The sequence below is a fragment of the Falco biarmicus genome, chromosome 15 (genome assembly GCF_023638135.1).
Source record: "Falco biarmicus isolate bFalBia1 chromosome 15, bFalBia1.pri, whole genome shotgun sequence".
Lineage (NCBI taxonomy): Eukaryota > Metazoa > Chordata > Aves > Falconiformes > Falconidae > Falco > Falco biarmicus.
The window spans coordinates 16476222-16501838 of NC_079302.1; the positions used below are offsets into that span (position 1 = coordinate 16476222).

The 25617-nt window shown below is 44.2% G+C and overlaps 1 protein-coding gene across 6 annotated transcripts in view; it reads right to left on the bottom strand.

Moving 5' to 3' along the window:
* Positions 1-25617, bottom strand: part of ZNF423 (zinc finger protein 423) — a 234685-nt gene that overhangs the window by 114653 nt on the left and 94415 nt on the right. Inside the window, exon 1 of one of the 6 annotated variants that reach the window (XM_056360987.1) lies at positions 21990-22173. The exons of 3 other annotated variants lie outside the window; for them this stretch is intronic. The gene's annotated coding sequence lies outside the window, so the exon portion shown is untranslated. Of the gene's footprint in view, positions 1-21141; positions 21401-21429; positions 21530-21989; positions 22174-25617 lie in introns of those variants that run through there. 2 more of the 6 variants (XM_056360988.1, XM_056360989.1) reach the window with 2 other exon arrangements.

Here is a 25617-nt window from a genome sequence, read left to right on the forward strand (position 1 = left end):
GGCCTGGCCCAAGGAACGGGAGGACTCGGCAGCAGCGAGAGGCACAATTTCTGTAGGAGCCAGGACAGCCAGCTGCCTGCCCCAGACAGCAGAAATCACCCAGGGATCCAACTATGAAATATAAGCAGCCCCCAGAAAACATCCCACCAGCTGCTCACAGTGCAAACTGGGGGCTGACATGTGCGTGGGTGTGCAGAGAGGGCTGGGGGTAAGGAGAGGGGTGGTGGGGTAAGGAGAGGGATGCAAGGGGTAAGCCGCCTTCTCCCGTTCCTGGGGCAGGATAGAGCACAACAGTTTCAGCTCTGGAAAACAATTTTTCTAACCTTTGGATGCAGTTCTGCTGTAAGGAAACATTTTGTTTATATCCAAACTGGGAGTCTATAATGTAATACTTGGCGATTGGATTCAAGAGCTCTGTTTTACTCATTTTTGGTTCACCCTCTCCCCCCGCCAGCCCTTCTTTATTTTCCTCCTTTCTCTTTTTACCTTTCCACCCCCTCACCCTTGATTCTCTGGGGAGAACAAATCACTTTGGGAGGTTTAATGGACTGACAAGAACAGAAATTTAATCGGGGGGTGTGTGTGTGTGTGTGCGCACTGGCCAGGCACATCAGAAGCAACTGCAGTGCAATCCATTTGGGCTGCCCCACCTGTGACCCTGGCCCGGCCGGGCACCCCCCTCTCCGCAGGGGCGAGATGGGGTGAGGTCCTTCGTGCTCACGCAGGACCTTGGTGTTGCCTGCTTCAGGAGGAGAGGACTGCCAGATGCTGACGAGCCAAGAGCAGTTATTTCAGGAGACTTTTTTTAATATAGAAACAGCTGACACAAAATGCATCTCACTGGGGAGGGAAACCATGCTCCCAGAAGTAAAAGACCACTAAAAAGCCTCTTTTTTCCAAGAGAAATCTGAAACAGTTTGGGGCCAGATATCACTTCGGTATTTCATTTCCATTTTAGGAGACTTGCACTGTGTCCTTCCAGACTTGCCCCATCCGTGGAGAATATTAAGGGGCTGCAGCAGCCTAGGAGAGGCAGATGTGGGCAGGCTATGAAATGGTGCAAAGTGCTGTCAGAAAGTAGAAACAACCTCAAAGAAAATCTGTCTCAGACAAAATGGTCACTCGTGGGGAAGTTGTGCTCGAGCCTCCCTGCTAGCAGCACCCGTTGCTGCAAAACATCTCCCCACGCCACGCACCCAGCCTGGGGCAACGGGGGCACGCGTTCAACTGCTGCCTGGGAAAAGACATTGAAAAGGGGAGGGCACAAAAATGATTTAAACAAGCTTTTGACCAGAAAATGGACAACACTGTGTGCAACAACATGACTCCTTTCCCTTTGTACGCTATTTGCAGTTACAGATTACATTTGCAAAGTATAGCTTTCAATATAACATAGCCAAAAGCAACCTAACAGCATAATTTTCTTCCTAGGTACTTTACTTTTGAATTCTTTTACGAAAAATGAAGCAGAGATTTGGAAAAAATAAGAAAACAAAGAACCCCCTTCTTCCCATGCGCTTGTAAACCTGGGTAAACTTACAAGAAACCATCTTTTAACCAACATGATTTACTCTTACTTGTGGTGCAGGCGCTGGCTACTGCCAGTAAACCTTAATGGCACACAGTGAGTGATACCTGACACTCTGCAAACTCACTACTACAAAGAACTTGCTCAGTTGAAGGTATTTGTAGTATTTGTCTTCACCATTGGCTGTATTTTTACTTTTGCACTTCTATATGGCATCTCTGTTCAATGAAGCTACAGTATATCTGTGACACTTACTTTAAAGCTTGCTTTTCAGTGCAACTGAATGGCATAAAAAAGACAATTAAACTGTGGCTTTTAAAATAAGTTTCCTGACTGATAGTGCAGATTAAGAGAACTATAAAATACAAATACTGAGGACAAATATCAGTCATTTCCAAAAACTGAGAATTACAACCAGCCTCTAACCCAAGATACTAAAAAAGAATAATCTCTATTCTTGCACATACTCAGCCTTGCTGTTTTGAACTGCACTGTGCTCCTTGCTAATCACCTGCAAATGACCCAAACGCTTCCCAGGATCCTATTCTATGACAAGTTATTTTCTAACAGAAATCAGTAATTTTAAAAGTTAACATGCATTATTGGCTTCTCTCCTTCCCCTCCACTTACGTTTTTCATTTTGTTTCTTTCTGCCATTTCTCCATCTCCTCCCCAAGCCAAACTATTAGACTGCAAATGGGGGGCAGGTCCAGACACCCAAGGGGAGAGCCAAGATCTTCTCTCCTGGGGAAACTACCATAGTGAACTCAATGACTATCTGTGATGTTTGCTGGTACTAGGGAATAATATTTCCCTTGGGCACTTTCTGGATAGAGTCTACCACCTGGGTTAAGTCATTATTACAATCAAGCAGAAAAAAAAAGGGGAGGGAGAGAAAAGATGAAAAAACACTAGAGCAAGCATCATTAAAGCTCATCAAAAGTGCATTAGAGAACACCTGATAATATACTCTGAACATTAATGATCCTTAGGATATACCATATTAATGCAGATGTTATCTGAATTCATGGAAACAAAATTTTCCATTCACACATTTCACCCAAATAGGTGTTGGAAAAAACCCTCTCTCAAACCTATTACTTGCCAGCATTTTTTTTTTGACTCTGGAAACAAATAAGTAACACCTCTGAAACCTGTATGTGTTGCTGATCACAAATCTCAAGCACTCTGACTTCCGGATGCTTGTTGGCATTCACTGGCAATGTGTTACAGTTAAAATGGACGATGGTAAGCCAATATTAATAAAAAGGTTGTGATTGTGTTGGCTTAAATTGGACTATTATTGCTACGAAGATCAATTTTACTGGCCGCCTTAAACTCTCCGATGCTGGGCAGCAATTTCCTTTGCAATTTTTCCCCCTTGACGTTATGAGAGAGACGCATGAATGCCACAGAATTGATAGTGTGACTCTGTTATAAGGTGCTAAGTGCCAGCTTATAGTAAGAACAGCTTAGTTGTCTGAAGAGCCTAATACGTCAACCAGTAACTGAAATGGAAGTAAAAAAAATTAATTCTAGGCACTGCTTAAGTCCTATGTTCCTCCTTTACGGAGACTGCAAATCATGTCAAGTTCTGCATAAATAGGTTTTGTGGGGGTATTAGAGGGTGAATTACTGTCATCTAGGTGCTAGTGCTTAGTAAAGCAAGGACTATCAAACCCATTTTGCCAAAATCCAACGTGAACTGCTGCTCTCAAAGAAAGAAGGTCACCCAACCAAGAACACTTCATAACAAAAGCAATGAAACAAAACAAAAAAATTCCAAAACACACATACACTCTTACAAGGGAGTGTTTTAGAAATACAAGTCACCCCTAAAGACTGTTCCCTTATTGCTATTTGAAAGCTGAAGAGAAATCTTTCCTAAACAAGGAGCTGATAAGGTTTGCAGCATCTCAGAATTACTTCTAGAAATAAGGGAAGCAGGAATTATTTTTAGTGCAGCTGAGAGGCCAGGCATATTTCAGGCAATCTCCCAGAGCCTGCTTCTATACCATGTGGGACATAAACCCACAAACTATGAAAGAACCCAAATCAGTATTGTTTTCTCAAGTGACATCCATTATCCCTCATCTGAGAAAATTAACACGTGTATCCAGAAGCTCAATAAACTTAAGCTCAGAGCTAAAAGTCTAGGATTAACTCTTTCTGTGTCACAATAAATGCCATCTTTTAAGTCAGCAAACTGCTAATATAGTCTATTTTATATTCAGTGCTTCTGTCGTTTAAAGCAAACAGAGGCATCAAAATACATTTAGGCTCAGGCACAGTTTCAAAATGTTACAGTACACAGGGTAATCGAGAATTTCCAAATTCCAAACAGCTACAGTGATATAAAAATGGAGATACAGAAGGGTCATTAGACCAACACACGCTGGTTTGGGTAGCATTAGGAAGAGTGTCACAAAATGAATAAAACTCAGCTTTTGTGCAAAGTCTCTTATTTTTTGACATCTGAGTTAGCCACTGTATCTAGCAGTAAAATGCTATGAATGTTAAATATAGGCAACCTTTGTTGCTCTGCCAGGTTATTTCTACATCAAATGATAATATTTGAAGATTTCTATTCCAGGCAAGTGTTCAGTACTTTTTTTGTCTTCCTGATCTGCCAAAAGATAAGATATTCAATGGATCAGATACACTTTTGCCTTCTTTTTACCCAGATTAATAAAATAGGCATGTAAATCTGAACAGTAGTTATTCTGAAGAGTTAAGCACATATACTTAGAATGATTGATAAAGCTGAATTTCCCACCTAAGCGTGCAGAAAACTCCAGGCAGGTATTAATTCGAGACTGAGTTTTGCTACATGGTACCCATGGTCTCACACTGAGACGTGCTAACATACACTACCAGGCATCCAGAACAAAAGCAAGGACGGCTTTTCCTGACCCACCAGGTGCACTGTACTTGTTTCCTAATAGTGCTCTAGGATGGCTAAATGAGGAAAGCAGTGATGAGCAAGCCACAGTTTGTGACATTAACATACAATCAGGCAACTTTCTGCAGTCCCCGTGTTATTCCTCCCAGCATCACAGAAAGGGATCTTGCATCTGGTAGCACGTCCTTCTCAGGGACGTTTTGCTAACTAGCTACCCAGCAAGAGCGCAGGAAACACGACGTCTGCAGAACAGTGAATTCTGAAGCAGGGATAATAATAATAATAATCTGACCATTACCCCAGTGCTTTAAAAATTGGACTCCCCGTTGAGAAGCCAAAATAAAACATCAAAGGGGGCCTCCACAAGCCGGGCTCAGAATCAACATGCGGATGAGAGCCCATCACCTACTTACCCTGACAGCAGGCAAGAAAAGTTGGAGACATCTGCTCGGAGGCCAGGGGTCAGGCTGGTCGGGGCCTGTGCTGCACAGCACAAGGTGGAAATGTGTGACTGTATTGGGTGTATGTGTCCAGGCTTTGGCAGCAGGGGGGCTGCAGGGGGGGGCCTCTGTGACAAAAGGTCAGGGACTGCCCTGTGCTGGATGCAACAGACTTCACAACAGACCCACCACTCACTGATCATCATTGGACTGACCATAAACCCCCACTTCCCAGCCCTCCCGCGGCATATATTAAAATTAATTAATTTAATTTTTCCCAAGTCTGTTTTGCCCATGACAGTAATTGCTAAGCAATCTCCCTGTCTTTATCTCGACTCATAGACTTTTTCATCTCATTTTCTCTGCCTGTCCTGTGGAGGATGGGGAGTGAGAGAGCAGCTGGGTGGGCATCTGGCAGCTGGCCAAGGTTAACCCACCACAGTACAGCAGACTGCAAAAGCCTCCCTCAAATAAGAAAGACTAAACAATCCCTAAATCTGTACCTATATGTTTGTGGGCTTGAGTTTATTGCTTGTACGAGAGCATGCATTCCATTAAAAACATTTCTACTGGTAACGAGAAATGCAAGGACTTGCAAACAGTATACTACTGAACTCCCAAACTGGCTGCTCTGGTTACCATCACGAAGCTGTCGAGGTCACTGCTGCCTGCACGCTAGTTAAGATACACACGTTATTTCAGCTGTGTTGGGGTTCACCTGTGCTAAGGAGTGACTGAGATGGGTGGCTTTTTCATGGAAGAAGGGAGCAGCAAGTTATTTCACAGATAGCTTGGAAAGAAAAACAGTACACCAGCAAATGTACCATGTGAAACACTACCTAGAGCAATTCAAAGGCAGGTTTCTGTGTGTGCTGAAGCATGGGGCAGCAAAAAGCAAGTTGGCTTCTAAGTTGCTGCAACTTTTAGAAATCAAAAACCCATCAAAAAATGAGAAACCTCCATACTTTTTTCCTATAAAAGAACTTTGATTTCTTGGAAAAATCAGTAAGAGCTGATAACTGAAAATGGCAACATGAACATAAATAACTTTCAGGCATCTCTCAAGTACCTCTGCAAATCACACAGCAATTCTAGGCACGTGCCACTGCTGCTAATCGCATCCTCTCCCATACAACAGATGAACTTTCTGAAGCTGCTGAAGAAGATGAAGAAGTTTTGAAGTTGACGAAGAAACTACCAAGCTGAAAACAGTGCCTTTGTTATACAGTGTTCTTCACACCAGACAGACGGTCTGGCTCAGGATGTCACAGAGAAGTTGCTTTCAAAACCTGGTCACAGGGACTATTACTTCAGCAGTTGAGATAGATGAGGCAAGCAGCACCTGTGATGCCACAGAGCACCACATGATCTGAGGCATTTTTGATAGCCTGTTGGAGAAGACCTGCTCTTCTGTAAAACTGTGCCAGGACGCTCAACAGGAAAACATATATTCAAGACACTTGAAGAAGTCAAAGTGTCAGTGGTCTCATCACACAGACCCACACACTCACATGAGGCCTCCTGACATCCCTTTCTAATGTATCAGTATGTATTCTTGTACTGATCTCAGCCTAAAACCCTGTTGCAAGGTCTCCATGAAGCTGCTGAGGTTAATTAAAGACCGTTCATGATTTCTCATACATCTGTATTACATTGCTCCACAGCAGTACTTTGTCTGTTTCCTTTTTCATAAAAAGATAAAGCAGCCTCCATAAAATAAAGGACTAATTCAACTCTTCAAATCAAAGCAGAAGTCCAGACTTGTTGAATTGGACGGTGTGCTTAGCCACCTTAGTGTGACCAATGAGCACCTAAGTGAGTTGAGCTCTTTCTTTTCCCAAAGAGGGAAAAGATGAACGTTTTGACATGAAGCATTTGCCAGACACTCTGCAAAAAAGCCTTCAAAACGGTACTCATAACTATTTTCCAACTGCCATCAAGGGAGGGGAGGGGACAGGATCATCAACTCTACCATCTGACCAAGGCAACAAACATGTCTGGTAGAAGCTGACCTCTTTTTAGTTAAGGACCCGCTTTCTTTTGAACTTCAAATGGAAAATATTTAGTTTGCAGAGACCCATGTTCATTCTCATACCAGGATGTGACAGAGCCTTGTGGATGTCTGGCACGATCAAAAGGAAACATGGCAATAATATGTCAAGTCACAAATTATTACAGTCTCTTCCCAATGCGAGTATGTGTAGGAGATGCCACATTCCACCCATCCATATGGTTCAACTGGGGAACGCTTTTACCAACACATGGCCCCTTGAAAGTGAAGGCTTGCTTTTGATTTTTTAATCACAATTGCTTGTTATTCTTAATTACTTGTTACTTCCATTACAGTATGAAGCTTAACCTGACTTCTTCTGGGAGAATGCAAGAAGGTGGTTTCCTTCTTGGTAACAGGGAAAACTTTGCTGGTAAGTAGGGACGGGGGACCAGGGCCATCTTAGAATCCACACCAGCAGAATTAGCTCTTGGGAGCAGCACAAATCATTGTGCAACTTCTTGATATTGATATCTAATTTTGTTAAACCCCTCATAACTAAGCAGCATGTAAATAAACTGTAGAGAAGGGGTAGGACAGTACAGTGCAGCTATTTGAAAAAGAAAAACTGAGAAACTATCTTTTGCCATGGACTTCTTAAAAGAAGGTTTTGGAAGAGTCTTACGGGCGGAACAGGTGCTCAATGGCCCCCAATAAGTATATTAGCTTCTTTTGTGAACCTAAACGGAACATTTTCAGGCATAATAATTGCAGCAGACACATGAAAAAAGACCAACTGGCATTTTCTTAACTGTTGTTCTATTAAGTCAGACATTTTGTTTATCATAATGCCGCATCTACAAGTTAATGCAAGCCATAATCCCGAAGGAAGCCATCCATTTCACATTAGCTATATCCTCCCCATCTTGTCCATGGGTTTTTTAGTATGAAACAGCAACATCAAGAGACAGCTCTGTACTTCCTCACAGTCGCACCCCACTAACACATGGATTTACTGCTGCACTGAGGGAGCCATATGGAGTCATAGTGCTCTTCTTTCCCGTCCCCTTTTCCTATTAAAGCTGAGAAATTTAACGGGCAGTTCCCCTTAAGACACACATGCATCTCCAAACATCTGGCAACTCAAGAGCCAGCGGCTCTCTGTATGTTCTATAATTTTGCAGGTTTAACCTGTGATTCGGCTTGGATCCAGGCTGTCAGTGATTTCCAGAAGTAAGAGCTATGGCACTCACCCGGTAACATTTTCATCTGCACAGACAAGCTGTCTGCCGTTGTAAACAGGAGTATAACTCTACTCAACTGTATTTTGAGACATTAGAAAGCACAAGTCCAAAGAGGCAGCTCTGTACTCTCTGTTCATTAGAACACACCCTGTCGCTCTGTCGGGAATATTTATTATGATGAGCCATAATCCACTTAAGATCTTCCGACAAAGTGTATCAGTCTTTAACAACTTTGATTCCAGAAGTTCAATGGAAACAGGGAGGAAAATTCATAGAGAGAAAGTGACTTCCACAAAAATCCTCCTTTACGAACCAGCGCGCCCTGTGTTAGCAGACGTGATCGTCACTTATTTGTACCTATAAGCTTTGATGATAATTGCAACCCACTTGACGCTTCTGTTGAAAGGCAATATTACCAACAAGAAATCTGATAAATATTCAACAAAATCTAAATTCAATAATTCTATTTATCTTGAAGTCACCATCTCTAAAACTGTTTCAAAATATTAGTGTGTTAAGGAGAGGAGGGGGATGAGGGAACCCTGCGTCTTAAACCAAAATGACTGAATCATTGCATTAATGAACACAACTTTTTTTATTTTTCAAGTTCAGTGAAAGAATGCCATCTATGCAAAATTTTGATCCCACATTACAAAATAATTACATGATAATTACATGAGCATTAAGATGTCTACCCCCCGAGTAAAGCCACTGCACCCAACCGCTAACTAAGGCAGGCCTGGAATGTTTCAGCTTATTAAGGAGAAATCCAGCATTGAGCAAAACCTCCAGCTGAAGCAGATTTCCACTCTTTTACTCCTCTGATTTCTAATTAATAATTAAAACATGTTCCTTTCTTTGGAAACCCAATTAGACTTGCGCATCAGCCTGAAAACAAACTTTTTTTAGTAGCTAAGCTACTTCTCATGGTTTAATGGGGCGGCAGGAGTGTTTTCTACACAGCTCCACTGACACAATTCATTTATTTCCTTCCATTCTACAGTGGATATTGTAATCCATCCCCAACAACATAAACATTACATTTGCACAGCTAATTAGGATGTTGGCAGTCTGAATTAGTGGCCCTCTGATTTCCTCCAGTCAGGGCTGCCCCTGCTGCCTGCACTTCTTAGGATTCACAATTAGGCAATTTTATTTTCAGCATCTTTTTTCCACTCTAATGCTACCTCTTTCCTCACATTCAGTATGACCGTACGCACCAAAGGAAGAGTTATTTGGGGGTGAGTAGTGGGGGAAGGAGGTAGGGGAGCGAGGTGTGTCACGTTCAGTCCTTTTCCCTTTCAACCTCTGCTAACTCGGCATCAGAGAATGACAGAGGGTCTGCGAGACTGCAAATTATCTCCATAAATGTTTTAAAGAAGTCATTATGCAGAGTGGGTAGGAGAGATATTCTGACTGGGAATGAAGCAAAGGGAGAGGGACAAAATAAATAAATCCTGTCTCCGAGTGCAGTGGTCTGGTACTGAACCTCCACTCCAGGCCACAGTCACCGAGCTGTCCCCATCCACAGGACGATGACAAATTGGCAAGAATTCAGAACAGGGCAACAGAAGTGATTAATGGGCTGGATGGACTGATTTATGAGGAAAGGTGGAAAGGTCTAATTATATGTATCTTTGTTAAAGAACAGCTAAGGAGAGTGCAGGAACTGCTTACAAGGGATTCACATACGGTAAACAGCCTCAACGCATTCCACCGAGCATATTGGGAAGGGCAGGAGGAGATCAGAAAACAAATTTTTACGCTAGCCACCAGGAAGACATCCGCAATAAACGTTAGAAAAGAGCTGTTTCCAACAGGAAGGACTAGAAACCTCATCATTCGAGAGCTGTAATGGACAAAGCACTAAGAAAATACACTGCAGGGGATAATGTCTGTTTTAATGTTGATGCTTGTTTAACTCACTGACTAATGTACACTGTGGAGACAGAGCATCTTTGTTAAAGCACAGTATATATCTCCGAGTCCTCCTCTGCTATGAGAAGTTCTCCATTAAAATAACTTATTATTAAAGTCACTGCAAACGTTTTGGGCCAAGTATGTGCCACCCCATATCAGCTCTCAATCCACAGCTGAGGAATCCAGAAGATCCAAGAGTACCAGTGAGGGCAAAATTAAATATCTCCGTTCTCAAATGTAACGCAATGGTTTCAAAGTCCTGTCACCAAAACAAACAAACCCCACCACACTCCAGCCTAGACCACTTTGCAGAATAAAACCATCCTCTATTTTCTTCTTTAATATCCTTGGAAATCAAGTGTTTAAGAGCAAATTAACCTCGGCATTTGTGTGACTGAAGAACAAAAATAAATCAAGAGAATGAAACTGTTAGAAGTAACGAACCTGATACTCTTACTTATACCCAAGTAAATTAGGAATACTGCCATTGAATTAAGCCAATGGAAATACACTAAAGCAGAACTGGTATAAATTAGCAGACAACCAAGCCAAACATAACCAGAGTGACACATTTCCAGGCCATGTGCAGAGCTCAGCCCAGGGAAAATAATTTACAGTCAGCTCATGGAGACAGGAAGCAATGATGGCAGGCGCAACGGCTCCATAGCTGCTGTTGCGCTAGCAAGCAAAGCTGGAAAATCCACGCGCTGCTGGCCCTCTCCACAAATCGCAACAGAAACCCATCCAGACTGTAGCACTATTGGCAAATCATTGTCTGAAGAGTAATTCCACCTCCAGTTTTGCTGCTATTCACAAATATAGCTATACATATTGCCTGTAGAGACGTGAAACGTTTCAACTTGTACAGCGATCTGTCCATCATCTTTCCCATGCATGAGACTACATACAGCCTCAAGCTAGCACAGCTGGACCTCCAGGTGCCAGCTTAGGAGAAACCGAAAAGGTCCTTTTCCAAGAAAAACACAATACTCCTTCCCCCAACCCCTGCTCACGTGCATGGGTGAGAACTAAGCAGGCTTGAGGGGCTTTATTCCCTGCTACATGACCATTAAGTTCTACTGTACAGATCTGATTCTGCCAAAGTCTGTCACTTAATGTTTTGGATGTAAATTACAAAAAGAGATCGGGGAAAAAACTACGGTAGAAAACAGATGCTCTAGACTACAGTTTTGCTTTGTTTTGTTTTTCAAAACTACCATTTCCTTTACCGTTTCATTTATTTCTTTGGTAAGCAGAGGAACATGACAACACGTTTGCTGCCATAAAAAAGGAGACAATGGTTTTCCCAAGCTTTGCCATTTAAATCCATTCCCTTCTTCACTGAAGATACAAAACCCCCAACCCCCTCCCTTTGACAAACTAGACTCCCCCACCAGACAAGGGCCAGCGCATCGCTGTCAAGAAGATACCAGCAGCACTGTATGGCAGCTCCATGTTCTGAAAATGTTCTCGGGAGAGCATTACAGAGGTAAGGAACTCAGTAGCTTTGTGCCTCAGTTTCCCCATCCATGAAGTAAAGAAACATAATACTGAACTGCTTTGCAAAGCTTGTTTAAAATGCTACTGTGGAATGAAACAGCCTTGACAAGCGATTATCTCAAGCTGAGATTTCAACTGATACCACTAATGTTCAACTGAACTTTTGAGTTCAACTTCTCAATTGACACCACTAAAAAGATTTGTACAAAAGCTTTACAAATCCATGAAACTGAGCCCCCTTGAGTAGTTTACAGTACATTAAATCACTATACATCAGTGCAAGTTTCATGGCTCTTAGGACAGTCTGCGGAAAGCACTGAGAGCGGAAAACTGATAAAAATCTGAAACTAAAACAACCTCAGCCCTACTGCAACTATCAACTCACAGAATCTACATATTACAGCAACATCATTGATCTGTCTTGAACTGACCAAAGTCTGTAGTTCAACAGAGAAGGTAAAGAGTATCAAGAGTCTCTCACAAAACTTTTGAATATCATTTTAATTTGAGATTTGACAAGTCTGAGTAACGCTTGTTATTTTCAGCTTTAACTAGTCACTGGGTCTGTCACTAGTTCACCACAAGAGAAACTCAGTGATGCATTAACACTTTTCGTTACTAAATTCAAAACAGTTTCTCTTTTTTATCAATGCTTCAGCCATGCTGCCTTGTAACACAGCTTACCAGAACAAGCCAGTCTCATCACAAAAATCTCAGCCCCAGAAAGAGTTAAAAAAAATCCTTCCTTTGGTTCTTATTTTATGTGTTTATTTCCAGAGCATTTTCCAAATTATATTTGTTTAACAGACTAGTGTATCTAAATCTTTTTAGCCACATGTATCACTCACCAACATGATTTTATTACAACGGATATGTTATGAAAGCTTAACCTTGCACTCAGTCACTAATCAAAAACAATTCAAGCAAGCAAATCAAATGTTCCAACTTAACCAAAATCTCCCTTTAAGCAACAAATAAAGCCTGGCTGGCTTGCAAGGAAACTTCCATGTATCAACATACCCAAAGCTCACTCGAATGAGGCACATTTCTTAAGTCTAAATTTAGCTGCTTATACTTCTTCAGAACTTTAGTTCCTGAATATTGTGTTGACCCTACAGAGGCTGTTGAAGTGCCAGATCTTAAGGCTGCAGTCTTACTGGGATTCATTTACAGCAAAAGCAAGAAGCAAAGCTGCTGTAACAACACAGACACACAGTTAGAAACAAACACACCAGCAAAAGGATCACGCATTCAGAGGCTGAGATTAATCTCCCAGTAATGCTGGCGATGCTTTATCTCACATATGTGCTAGTGCTAATGAGTAGTACATTAATCTACTTAACCAGTGAAAGAGAAAATGATAAAATCTTACATACATATAGGAAGGTTGATTTCACTAAGACACCACTTAGGTTTTCAAATCCCTCCTTCAGCAGAAGCAGAATCAATCACTGAGTGCTCATTTTTGGACAGTATGAGACTGTGCCTTCACTTGGAAAATACAAGCTCCTAAAACACTGCTGTGCCAGCAAAATGCCTCAGCAGTGGGGACACCTGTGTCCTCTCCATGCTGGGACCTGCTGCCGAGTTACAGCAGGTAGGCAGCCTTCACCAGTGGATAACCAGTGCTCATCATCCTGGCAAAGGCAAGCGTGGTGCAAGTGCCACCAGTTTTCACCACTTCTCCTTGTGACAGAAGATGAACAACTTCTTTTTCATAAATGCAAGTTTAAAATTTATATTATAACACTGAATCCACCAAAGCTGCCAAGAGACATTGAACTCATGGGATCTGTGAAAGTTTTTCACACCTGTGTTTTTCTCCTGTGCCTAATATTATGGGAGGCATTTTGGAGGATTTTACAATGCAAGTTTCAATGAGACACTTACAGTCTCCCTCAGGCAAATTGTCACAGCTGCAGAGGTCTGCTACCCAGCTGCCAATCAAGGCAGGCAGGGAGTATGTGCAGTGAAATCACAAAAAAGGCAGGCTTCATTAGACTGCTGAAACCTAACTAGAGGCTATCTGGGTGTGCGCGGGCCCTTAAAACAGGGCTGCTTTAGAAAGCAGAATTTTTTTCTTTCCTTTCCGACTCAAGAAGAGGCTCTAGTACTCATCAAGGAATGCATTGGTGCCAACTTTCCCCTTTCCGATCTCAATGTTTGTTTTGCTCTGTCTAAAAAAAGAAATTACATTGCCCTGTAAGCTTTTGTTGTTAGATTAGCTGATATAGCTGGAAAAAGTGGACAAGATTACAGGTTCCACATCCCTTTGCCAGGTCTCAGAAGCGTGCCTACTTTTTCCAACTCTAGAAGCCACTCCAGTAAATTATTTCTCTCTGCAGCCTTTCCTTCTTTTATTTCCTTGGAGTGCCACAGCTACAAAACCACTGGTATTAAAGACAAACTGTACTGGAAGAACTGGAAGAGAATTTTTCCTCCTTCACTCCTAGCTCTGAAATATTCTGAGGGAAGCAACTGAATTAAAAAGAAAAAAAGAGAGAGATTTGTAGACAAGGACAAACACACAGAAGCTCAGCACAAATAATAATCAAGTGGGAAATTTAAAAGCACATGGAAACAAGTGGCATATTGTAAGCCATTTAGCAAAGTTAATTATAGGTATTCACTACATCTGGTCTTGGCCCCTGTTCAGCAAAGTATTTAAGCATGTGCCCAGGTTTAAGCAAGCGCAGGCTGAAAAGCCTACGTGTCCAATCACGTGCTGAAGTTAGGCATCTGCTGAAGTACTTTGCTGATGCAGGATCATAACATATAATAAGAATCTCCCTGAAAGTTATCTAATAAACAGCTGTTATTTGAAGAATAACACAAACACAACACACGTTTTATGTCCCCTAAAAGAGCTGGTGTCATTGGGGTGTAAATCCACATCTAAAATTGTTTCAGATGTAGAGGTGTGTATGCATATACATTTTGTGAATTAAAATAAAAAGGCAAGCGTTAAACTAAAACAAATCAGGCACATCAAGCTGCATGTTATGCTCTGTCCAATACCACACTTAACTTTTGCTGTCCTCACTGCTTCTTTGTTGCTTTTGATTGACAATTTGTTGTATTTCGCCTTAAGTTTTCTCCCAGGAAAACAGGGGCAATGTTTTGTTGTGTTTTTTTTTAAGTTTGTGCACAATTTAGATCTGCTTATGAACATGGAAAATAGTGACAAAGTGTTCAAACACTAATGTTTAAGTGGCTGAGCAGCAAACCTCTAATTTTCTGAATGTCTTGACAGCCACCAAACCTGCTAGACTAAAAGGCACTGGGGAGAGCTGAGCCCCCGCCCTCTCCGTTCCCACCATGGCACTTCGGGTTAAACTGGGCACTGCAAGCGCTGGAAGTTGGAAAATTCCGGACTACCTGTTTACAACCACAGGCCTGTTTCCTGAGCGAATGGCGCTGTGAGGAGTGAACCTGGAAAACGTCCCCGGCCGGGCGCAGGCAGCAGAAGCGGAGCCGTTGTGGCCGGGGCCCGGCGGGAGGAGGCGCCGCCAAGGCAGATGGGGACCGCGCTAATGCGGCGCTTCCCCCGGGCACCCCCCGGCCTCCCCCGGGGCTGCCGCCCGCTGCGGGGCCGGGCCGCTGCCGGCGCCACCTGCCTCCCGGGGGCCGGGGGGGCAGCCCGGGCTGCGTGACATGGCACGGCACGGCACGGGGCCCAGGGGTGGCCCCCGGCGGTGCGGCAGCCCCGGTGACCCGCGGCCGGTGTGCCCACCCGCCGTGGCAGGGGGCGGCCGACGCGCTCGCCCTGAGCGCCCAGAGGCCTCCCGGGCTGCTGTGGTTTCAAGACGGTACGGAGCCCCAGCCCTTCTCTCCCGCAAATGTTACCAATAACCTCCATCTTGTCATCTATCCTACCTGAGCTAACAGTTTATAAACCGCCACCCGCAGCTCGTCCCTTATAGTTTATTAACATACACTAATAAACAGTATGCTTCGCTCCCACTGTGCTGCCAAGTGAAGCCAGTCAGAATAACTGCATTAGCTTTACTGTTCTTTCTCAGCACATTTTTCCCACATGGGAACAATTAGGACAAACTCCCTCCAGATTATATTTAGAGATCCATCATATTTGCAGGAAAATAATAATAATAATCATCTTCTTCACAAATGCATCTGTAGGCATCCACGGAAGATTAGCCTGACTGACGTTACCAAAAGCGATAGGCCCTTAACCTCCTCGGCGCTTCCCCTGTGTGGAAAGGGTTAATGCTCCCCAGGCTCCGACTTACACCTATTATGCTCGTTTAAAAATAAGATGTGAAAGATGCATTATGTAAGGCCGGTACCGCTATCCTGCCCATCTCCTATTTTGGAATTAAAGATCATCATCGCTCACATCAAAGGGGCTGGGTGAGAATAAAAGAAAAGACAGGAACAATGAAAATAGCTACCCGACACGAACCAGATCAAAGGACCAGGCACAGAAAATGAGGAGCTAGGGGGTCCTTTAATTACTGTCCACATCCTCCAAGTCATGTGGTGAAAAAGAAGAGAAAAAAGTTTTGAAGGCCACTGGGTTTTTTCTTGCTGTGGCTCCTGTTTCCACAGTCTGTGCCAGTTCCCTACAAACTGCTCTGCTTTTTATTTTTTTTGCATTTTATTAAAGTCAAATAGGACTCCTGGACTCCAAAACTCCTCCCTTATGCCAGGAGGAGGAGAGGGAAGGAGGGGTAAGAGGGGCAGTAGTGGAGATAGACCCTAGCAATTGCCTGAAACAATTTCAGGAGGACTGCTCCAGGCAGCGCCCCGGGAGCTGCTTTGGGAAGGAGAGATCTGGCTACCTGAGGCTAGTCTTTATTTGCAGGCCTCCCGGGTTGAGAAAACTTCAAATTCACATAGGGCACTGCTCCATGGGGCAGCAGATCAAACCTGGCTACTAGCTGTTTGAGCTCAGCAGCAGAAAAAAGGATTGCTTTGGGACTGAGCGTAAGTAGAAGCATGATTAAACTTCAAACATAACCCACCCACCCCCCTTTTATACACAGCAGACAGTTATGGCTAATATTTCAATATGGACTTTAAAAATACACTGCAAATAACTTACTCCAGCATGCTGGCTGCGGGTTTAAAAATAATAAAAATTAAACTAGCTGTATTATTGCAATGAAGTCAAACGTTCAAGTTTACCTTTCATGAATCATTAAGGGAATGTTAAGTTATTTAAAAGGATCACTTTTTAAACTCAACCGTCAAGATTAAAATTCGGATATTTGACCACTGACTGGAGTGACACATTGTAGCATTTAATTCCTTCTATTTATGTTTCAAATGCAGTGCGTTTGTCCCTAATTACTCTTGATTTATGTTTACCTTTAAAAGACGGTGTAAAAATAAGTGGCATAAGGAAATAACAGGACAATGATTCAGAAATTTTGTGCGAGAAGCTGACCAGACTTTCTAGGAAATAATAATGCTTTGTCACTTTTACAAAGATTTTGGAAAAGAATAGCTCCAGGTTGTTCCCAAGAAATTGTATTTGCTAATATAGATGTAGCAGTGGACAGAGACAGAAGTCATTGAAGAGGAAAATGTATTCCTGTCTCAGGTCAGTTTGCTTGGATTTATGCTGTATGCCAAAGTAGAGCATGAAAAGCATTCAAACAGAATTTTATAGACTTTGAAGAAAGCAGCTAATGTCACCAAGACAACATCTAGAAACGGGGAACACAGGATACAAAGGCATCCTTCTTCCCATCCTATTTACAGCTTGGAAACTCCTTAGACAAGCAGTAAGGATGATCTTTTAAGAGGCAATTTAGCCTCCAAACTCTAGTGAGTGCCAAGTTACTTCATCTTCTTTCTGATGAAAGTTGCCTCCATCGTTTCCTGCTCTTGGACACTAACATGCAGCGAACAGCCATTCTCAGGAGGACAGCTGAAGACTAAATTAAGCAAATATAGACTACAAAGCTGCTTTCCGAAGCGGGCATCATGCCTAGGCTCTACATCTAAGCAGTATGCTAGGTACGTGTACCAAGTTCCAGTTAGCTGTCTTGCAAACATCCACGCTGGGAACCTTGCCCAAGCAAGCCTTCAAAGGTACCGTAGCTCTGGTGGGATAAGCACAGGAGCGGTGGGACTGGGACATTTGCCTCCTTGTTACAGGTCTCAAAGTATCACATTATCCATTTAGATAGCCTTTTGATTGAGAGAGCTTCCCTTTTGGGCTTAGCCCCAAATGCTAAGAACAGATGAGATGGTTTAAGGAAGTCTCCAGGTAAAACATGAAAAGGATGCTTAACATCCAGCTTCTGACGAATAGCTGCACTCAGGGAGCCACAAGGGCTAGGGAAATAAACACGGTCAATTAAATGAACTGATTGAAAAGAAATCAGAGATCACTCCGGGGAAAATCTGAGATGCAGTCATACAGCCACCGCAATCTTTTTGGAAGGTGGTAAATGGGGCAAAAGACAGGAAGAACTGGAGTGCCTCACTCATTTGGCAAAAGGCAGCTGCCATAAGGAAGGAAATAAACTTTAAAGGAAATAAAATACAAAGAAAAATCCATGATGGGTTCAAAAGGAGGCTCAACCAACTCACTCAGAGCCTCTTGAAACCTCAGTACCGAGTAGGGAATTGTAGTGAGGGAAATGCAGTAAAGGCTCTTCAGCAAATGTTCACTCCTTTCCATAGACCGTCCCACGAAATGCACCGATAGATGCTGAGTAATCTTCCAAAACTCTCCAAGATGAACTAACAAGAAGGAATTAATAGGAGTGCAAACTAATAAGGATGGTGCAGAATAAGACTTTTTTTTTAATCTCATCAGAAAAATACCTACATGCTCATTCACGGGAGGGAGTAATTTTCTAATAGTTCAGCTATTCTTGATGCATTTGTTCAGAAGATCTCAGGAAGATAGTGGGATCACCAAACAGGACTACCAGAAGTAAAGATCTGCATGAGCGCGCTACCTCCACTTTGTGTCTTTCCTTTGCATCTTTGGCAGTAGATGCTGCGGCTGCCCAAGTAGTGGTGTGCTTTGTCTGGGCTCTGAGCTCAACATCATACATAACTGAAGGCGGCTAAGCACGAATGGAAATTATGCTTCTCCCCTAGATAAGTAGTCTGGAAGGCCATAAATGTGAAAGCAGGCTGTTGAGACAATGCCAGCGTATCTAAAAATCAAAACTAATGAGCTCAAGCTGCCGTCACTAGGAGCACGTGTGCCTTTTCCTGTCTCACTTTCTGGAAACCCATGGGTATTGCTGCAAAGGAAGGGAAGTCCTAAAGTGGTCTTTGACTCTAACTCAAGAGAAGGGTGTCTTGCAGAGTTAATTGAGTTATTTACCCAAGGAACTCAAGCAACATTTGCTGCTGGGTTTATGGAATTCTGATTTGACTGTGGAAGTCAATCACCTGGATAATTCTTATTTAACTTCGCTAGAACAGAACACTGCACATTAAGCCCTTTCAAACTGCACCAGAAACAAAACTCAAACTTCACACTCCACTACAGATTTCTTTTTTGTGAGAAGGATCAATCACAGAATAATTTAGTCTGGAAGGGATGTATAGAGGTCACCTTTATATCAACTGTTCCTCAAAGTTATTTTGATGCTACCACAAGAAAGTCACAGGGCACACTGGAGAAAATGTAATCACTTCTTTCTCCCCCCCCCCCCCCCCCTTTTTTTTTTTTTGAGGATACATTACAAGAAAAACAACTCTAACAGACTAGCTCCTGGAAGCCCATCTATCACTGGGCAGAGAAGACAGTACCTTGCCAGGACATTTGGTTCCCAAGTTCATTTCTATGACAGCATCTCAGGGATGTAATGAGGCAGAGGTTGATGTTGGAAAACAAAGCAGAGCAGCACTCAGTGGTTGACAGAGCTGCCTGGCCAAAAGCATAGAATAGCAAAATAAAGTAGATGTATTTCTTCTTTCTACTAAGTTTCTGATTTTTAAGTGTGGAAGATATTACCCTCTGCTGAAATTATTCATTTCATCTCATGCTTCTAATTTCTTCCTCTGAGTCAACAATCTTACCCTCTCTGTTTCATTTCTTAGTTGGTGTTTCTGGACCCACTCTACCTTTCATCAGTCTTTTCTTCTTCTTCCTCCCCACGCTGTTTTGACATTCCTCACTTTCTTCTTGCCAGTTGCCATCCTGTCTCACATCCGCTTCCCTATCTGTAGTCTGTTATTCTAACCTTTCTCTGGCATACAGTCCATCAGCCTCCCTGATGTCAAGACCATGCTCACCCTCTTTCCATCTTCTCCTCTACTTTTCTGTCATCTCCATGGTCAGAGCATGTAAGTCTATTCCTCCCTGAAGTCATTCACTCTCCTTGCCAACTGCTTTGTATACCAGCTCAGTGAATGCAAGATCAAGGACAATGTGGAGCTATAAAAGCAATATAAAAGAGAGGGTGAATGCTTGGCAATCAATTGAGAGACTGTTCCCAACATAACAAAGGTCCAGGTAAAAAGAAACTTTGTCAAAATTACAAGAGGACCTAGGTGAATTTAATACATATTCCAAGATTAGGAAATTCAAATTAAAGATTACACCCTTCAGAAAGGCACTATTGCTCAGCTCCTTCAACCTGGCCCTAACAGTCAAAAGAACAACTTCACAACTCTGCTGCACACCTGCATATAACTAAAAGACAAAGCGTAATTCTGATGTTTCTTAATTGTCATACACACTGCTAGAATACAGTATTAATGTACACTTGGCTATCTCAAACATAAATTAACTGATGCCTTACTCAACTTGCCCTCTCATACTGATGACTTTTGTGTAACAATCTTTGCTCAAATCCTTTAAGTTTTTCAATTCTAAAACATTTTTAAAGGCTCATGTGAGGTTCCTAATGCAACTATAAACCTAATGCAACTATAAACCTGCAACCAATCTGACCATTTCCCTTTGAGTTTAACTTGGATATATTACTGCATGCTTCCACAGCACCAACTTAAAATAACCTGGTGAATTTCCTCCTTATTCTCCAGGGCAGATGTAAGGTTCTGGCTGTGACTTGAGTGAAACTCTACAAATTATATGGCAAGAACAACCCTAATTTGAAAGTATTTACCTGAAGACCATGCTATACCTTAGCGACACTTTTGTCTGGTAATAGACAAAGCCCACACCCAGGAATGGAAGGAGACCTGGGCTGCAAGGCCACACAGGTCTGTAACAAAGCAGGGAAAAGCAGGAGCTGCTTCACTCATAAACATCCCAAGTTCTTACCAGAGAGACAGAAATCATTTTGGTGGTGCTTCCCTCTCCATTCTTCCCTTTTCTGCTCCCTCCCGTGCTGATGTTTCCACTCCATCCATTGCCACCTCCCAACCCTGTTACTACTCTCCCACCTTCAACTGCTACAAGAACTCACCCAGCTTCTCCCCCAGTATGTTTATCTCCTGCTATCCATTTAAAAGCCAAGATGTGGCAGAACAAGTATACAGGTCTGTTTCCCAGTGAATTAGTCTCTTCTTAAATGTATCTTAACATATAGCCATCTGTTTTGAGGTAAAAATTCTCCTTTATCCACTATCCTACCCAACAGCATGACTTTTGCGCTTGCTCTGGGAAAGGCAAAGAAATGGAAATCCAGATAAAAGTCACTTTTTAAACAAACCTTAAGGCGTTGTTCATCAGCTGATGCTCCACTTGAAGTTCAAAGAGAAAGACGCCACACTGATGTCCCTACTTAAATGTTTTTCAGTGGTGGCCTGTAGGCAACAGCTTGCTCCTGCTTTACAGGCCTTCAGGAAAGGTGCCCGCCACAGCTCCACGGGACAGCCGGGGCGGCAGGGCGGGATAACCTCCCCGCAAGTCAAACACGTGAGGCTGGGCCTCCACTCCCCCAGGGCACTGGGAAGGAGTGACCCCTCAGGAGAGCCACACAAGCACCCAGGGTACATACTTTTATGCTGGTCTGTGTAACTCTCCGTCTATCACTAACCCAGCTGATGAAAATTGCCCCGTTTGCAGGAAGGAGGAAGATGCAAGTAGAGAGCAGGTGCTGCCTGCTGCTTCCTGAGCAGAGGGAAACCTTCCGCCTCCGGCAGCCGCGGCCCAGGCACAACAGCCCAGCGGCGGGCAGGCTGCCTACAGCCACCCTGAGCACAGGCCCCCGGCGCAGCGCAGACACAGGGCACGTAAAGACAGGGACGCAGGAGCAGCCCCTGCCGCTGCCTCACACCAGCGCTCACCCCAGCACCTGCCAGCCGCCCCAGTGCCTGCAACCTTCCTCTTTCCTCACGGGTGCCGGCCCTGTTGCGCCCTGCACACAGCGCTGGCCTGCCTGCCTGCTTCCCGCCACAGCCACCGCACACGCCGCCCACGCCTCGCGCTCCCCCTGGCCTCTTCCCTCAGGGCCCCGGGCCTGTGCCCCCGCCACCCCTGTCCCCTCACTGCCCGCTACGGCCCCCAGGCCCCCTCCACCCCACAGAAACACCTGTGGGCCAGGAGAGCGGGTCCCACCTCAGCGTGTGGAGCGTGGTGCGGCCGCCCTGCTGCCGTGGCTGCTGTGGCTGCCTGCGGGCCGAGGCGGGAGCCGGCACCTCACACCCCCAGCGCCCACGCTGGGGTGAGGTGGCACAGGAACAGCTGCGGGTCACTGCCAGCCTTCACCTGGGGCCACGCCGCCAGTGGGGCCTTTTTGTTTCGGTTTTAAGTTAAAACATGCCCCCTTCAGGAGTTTGTTCATCAGAGGCCTGCTCTGCCAGCTGCCTGCGACTGCCAGCTCTCAGTGCCCTACAGACTGACCCACACCCCAAAGCTCAGCATCGCCCCTTAGCACAGGAGCCATTTGTAAAATCTGTTTCCAGCAGAAGCAGATTTTGTCCTTTCCCTACGCTCCTCCCAGGCAGGGCTGGTGGCTGGGAGGGTGCTCAACACCAGCCGCCACAGCTCAGCCTGGCAGCAGCCCTGCTGTCAGTAACATGCCTTAGCACGGAGGAGCATGAAGCTGGGCCAGCGGTGTGTGGCCCACCCATGTGGGTGCATGTTATCTCCATTAATTTTACTCACTTTTCTCTGTCCAAAGGACCTCACAGTGCTTTTCGCTTCGGCACTTGTTTCCCGCATTGCTGTCAGCACTTCTGAGGCCAACAGGCTGAGGGCACTGGCCAGAGGAGGACGGAACGGAACGGGTGGTCCTGAGCACTGCTCCAGTCAGCCATCGGCTGCCCAGAAGCCCCTCCTCAGCTGTCTTTAAGGCAGAGAAGGGCAGCGCCGCTCTGTCAGTCATATGGCAGTGGCTAAAGAGACCAGACCTCATTACATTTGTGAGTTTAACTATACTGGAAGCTGGAATGTCAAAGAGGGGAGGTTGGCTGCAGTAACCCTGTAGGCTCTCAAGCCTACCAGGAGAAAGCAAAAAAATCTTTTTTCCACACAAGGACCCTCTAATCTGAACCACATCCCCGCCTAAGGTTATCAGCAATGGCTGTGTTGGCATTAGGCCAAAGTTTTTACATGATGCCTTCAAGAAAGTAATCTTTCTTCACAGCTGGCTTGCCCATTTCATAATCAATGGTCATGACAAGGCAGATTACCAGCTCTTTCGGCAGAGGAGACCCTTTAGTGTGTTTGATAGGATATCAGCTGTGATTCACAGAAACTACGCTCAGGGCCTCAGGATACCCTTCTCCAGCCCAAACATCCAGCAAATGCTCCACCATTTCAGTAGTTGAGAAAAATCCCATGAAACTTCAGCCCACGTACAAAGAAATCTTCTGTTGCCGCTTTGGGGAAAACACGACAGAGCTCCAGTGAAAACCCCAGCCTCTTCATGATAAAATAAACCACAGTGTCTTACCTCAATAAGGCCCATTTATTTCACCAGTACATCCACACATGCACTTGTTCCACGATGGGAACCAACGAAATCACACCAAAAGTGGGTTGCAGAAATCCCTGGTTAATATTTATTTCCCAGGTTAGGGGTTTTCTCTCCTACCCAAAATTTGATTTCTAGTCCTCTGGCACTACAATACTGCTTTTGCCTGCCCACTCTACACGATGTCTGTATGGGAAGAAGAATACACTGCTAGTGCTTGCAATGTTCGTTTAAGATATACAACACCCTCAATACAGTCTGTTAATTCTTAGAGAATTATTTTTAAAATAGGCAAAGAAATACCCTCCACTAGAGAAAGAAAAATCTAACGTGAAAAAATGCCAGTTTAGGTCTATGGTGTCATGGTCTACAGGGGAGGCTTTTCCCCCCTCAATACTAATTGCCTACTAGGCGAGATACAGCACTATACGTTAAGCACCATGTCTGATCAAGCAGAAGACTTTTTAAAATGGTTTACTAGTTATTAGGTATCCTGCACTCTACACGCTGTGCTGACATAAGATTTTACTGCTTGAGGATGCAATTGCCAAAGACTGAAAAGTATAAAAGGTTTTATTTACTTAAAGCACACAAACTACTACTGCTCCTGAATGCTATATTGGGGGATTCCCCTTAAGAAGTGGGAAAAAAAAAAATCTGGCTGACTGGTTGCTAGTGAAAAAGATCCAAACTGGCTAAAATGAAACTGGAAAGTAACTGATATAAAATACCAATGGCAAGAATCTCTATTTTCCTCTACATACATCTTGTGCTATGGGGTACGAGGTTGTGGTGGGGAGCAGGAGAGGAAGAAGAGCTGCAGAAACGCCCAACGCACGCATGCTGCGCACCGCAGTGCCCAGATGATCCCCCTTCTCTGGTGTCACTATCTGTAGGCTTTGTGGGCAAATTGACTTCTCGTCCTCGGTAGCCAGCACACACAGCCCAGCGACCTGACAAAGCCATTGATTTTCCTTGTCCTTAAAAGCATGCTCCACTGAGCTTGGAGCCGTGCGCTTGTAACTTTAAGGGGGGTGCATTTTATTTAATTGTGCCTTTTCTTGGCCTGAATTTCCCCCAAAAAGCTGAAGAGGGCATGTGCTTATTATCTTTTAGTGCAGCATGTGCTCGGTGCAACCTGAGCTCTTCGGATACTTCAGTCTGAAAATTAGAAAAAAAATTAATTGCGAGGAAAAACAAGGCTGCTCTGCGACTTTGATTCAATCAATTACCATTATCTTCCAGCGCAGCCCTCCCTCCCACCCCCGGACCAGTTGTGTTTAACTTTCTTTGCCAGTCGCCGTGGCCCCGCAGCGCGCTGGTGGTGCAGCGCTGGCGGCTGGCTCCCGCGCGGGGCCCTTATCAGGCGCTCCCAGTCAGTGCCAGCCCCGCACAGCTGTCAGGGACCCCCTCCGTCCCCCGCGTTATCTGCCGCCACAGGCCTCGGCCGGGTGAGGAGGGGGCCCGTGGCCGCCCCCGGCCTGGCTGGGCTCTGCCGCCGGCCGCCCCACTCCCGCCAAGCCTCCTCCGGCAAGCCCGAACCATCTGAAGAGAGGCAGGAACAAAACCGCAAATTTAGATTAATAAAGCATTTGTTGATTCTACAGAAACTTAGCAGGCCCCTAAGAAATCCACCAGAGACCTGTGCAGCTCCAGTAATTTTCTGTTATATTATCTTTCTTGTAAAATACTTCCCCAGACAGAGCCCCCAAAGGGGCTCAAATATCACTGTGACTAACCGAAATCAATGTGCACTCACCTATTGACATTTTTACATAGTTTTTGGATTTAGTATCCGGCCCAAAACACAATCAAATCTTCTGCCAAGGAAATAACAGGCACTTAGCTAGTCAGCTATTAGTGTTACAAAGGAAAAAATGTGGGCACCCAAGGGAGATGGGAGAGACGGCATTGACGTCAGGGGTAATTGGGTGTCTGAGAGAAATTGCCAACGGCTGGCCAAAACCCCCAGAGGCCCACACAAAGCCGAGCTGCAACTCTAATAAAGGAAAGTAAATTCTAGAAAGGGGCTTTGCTGCAAAGAAGCCTAGCAGGAACCAAAAATATCTCCCACATACACAAACACACACACATACACAGAAATAAAAAATACAAAATACGTTTAGGAGCTCTCTTTCGCACATCTGGTTTAGGCTAAAGTGCTTTCTGCTTTTTTCCAGGACCACATGGATTTTTATGTTGCACCGTATGTTCACCATCTATTTTTATAAACAGAATTCAGGGCTTTAAAGAAACTTTATTTTTAAT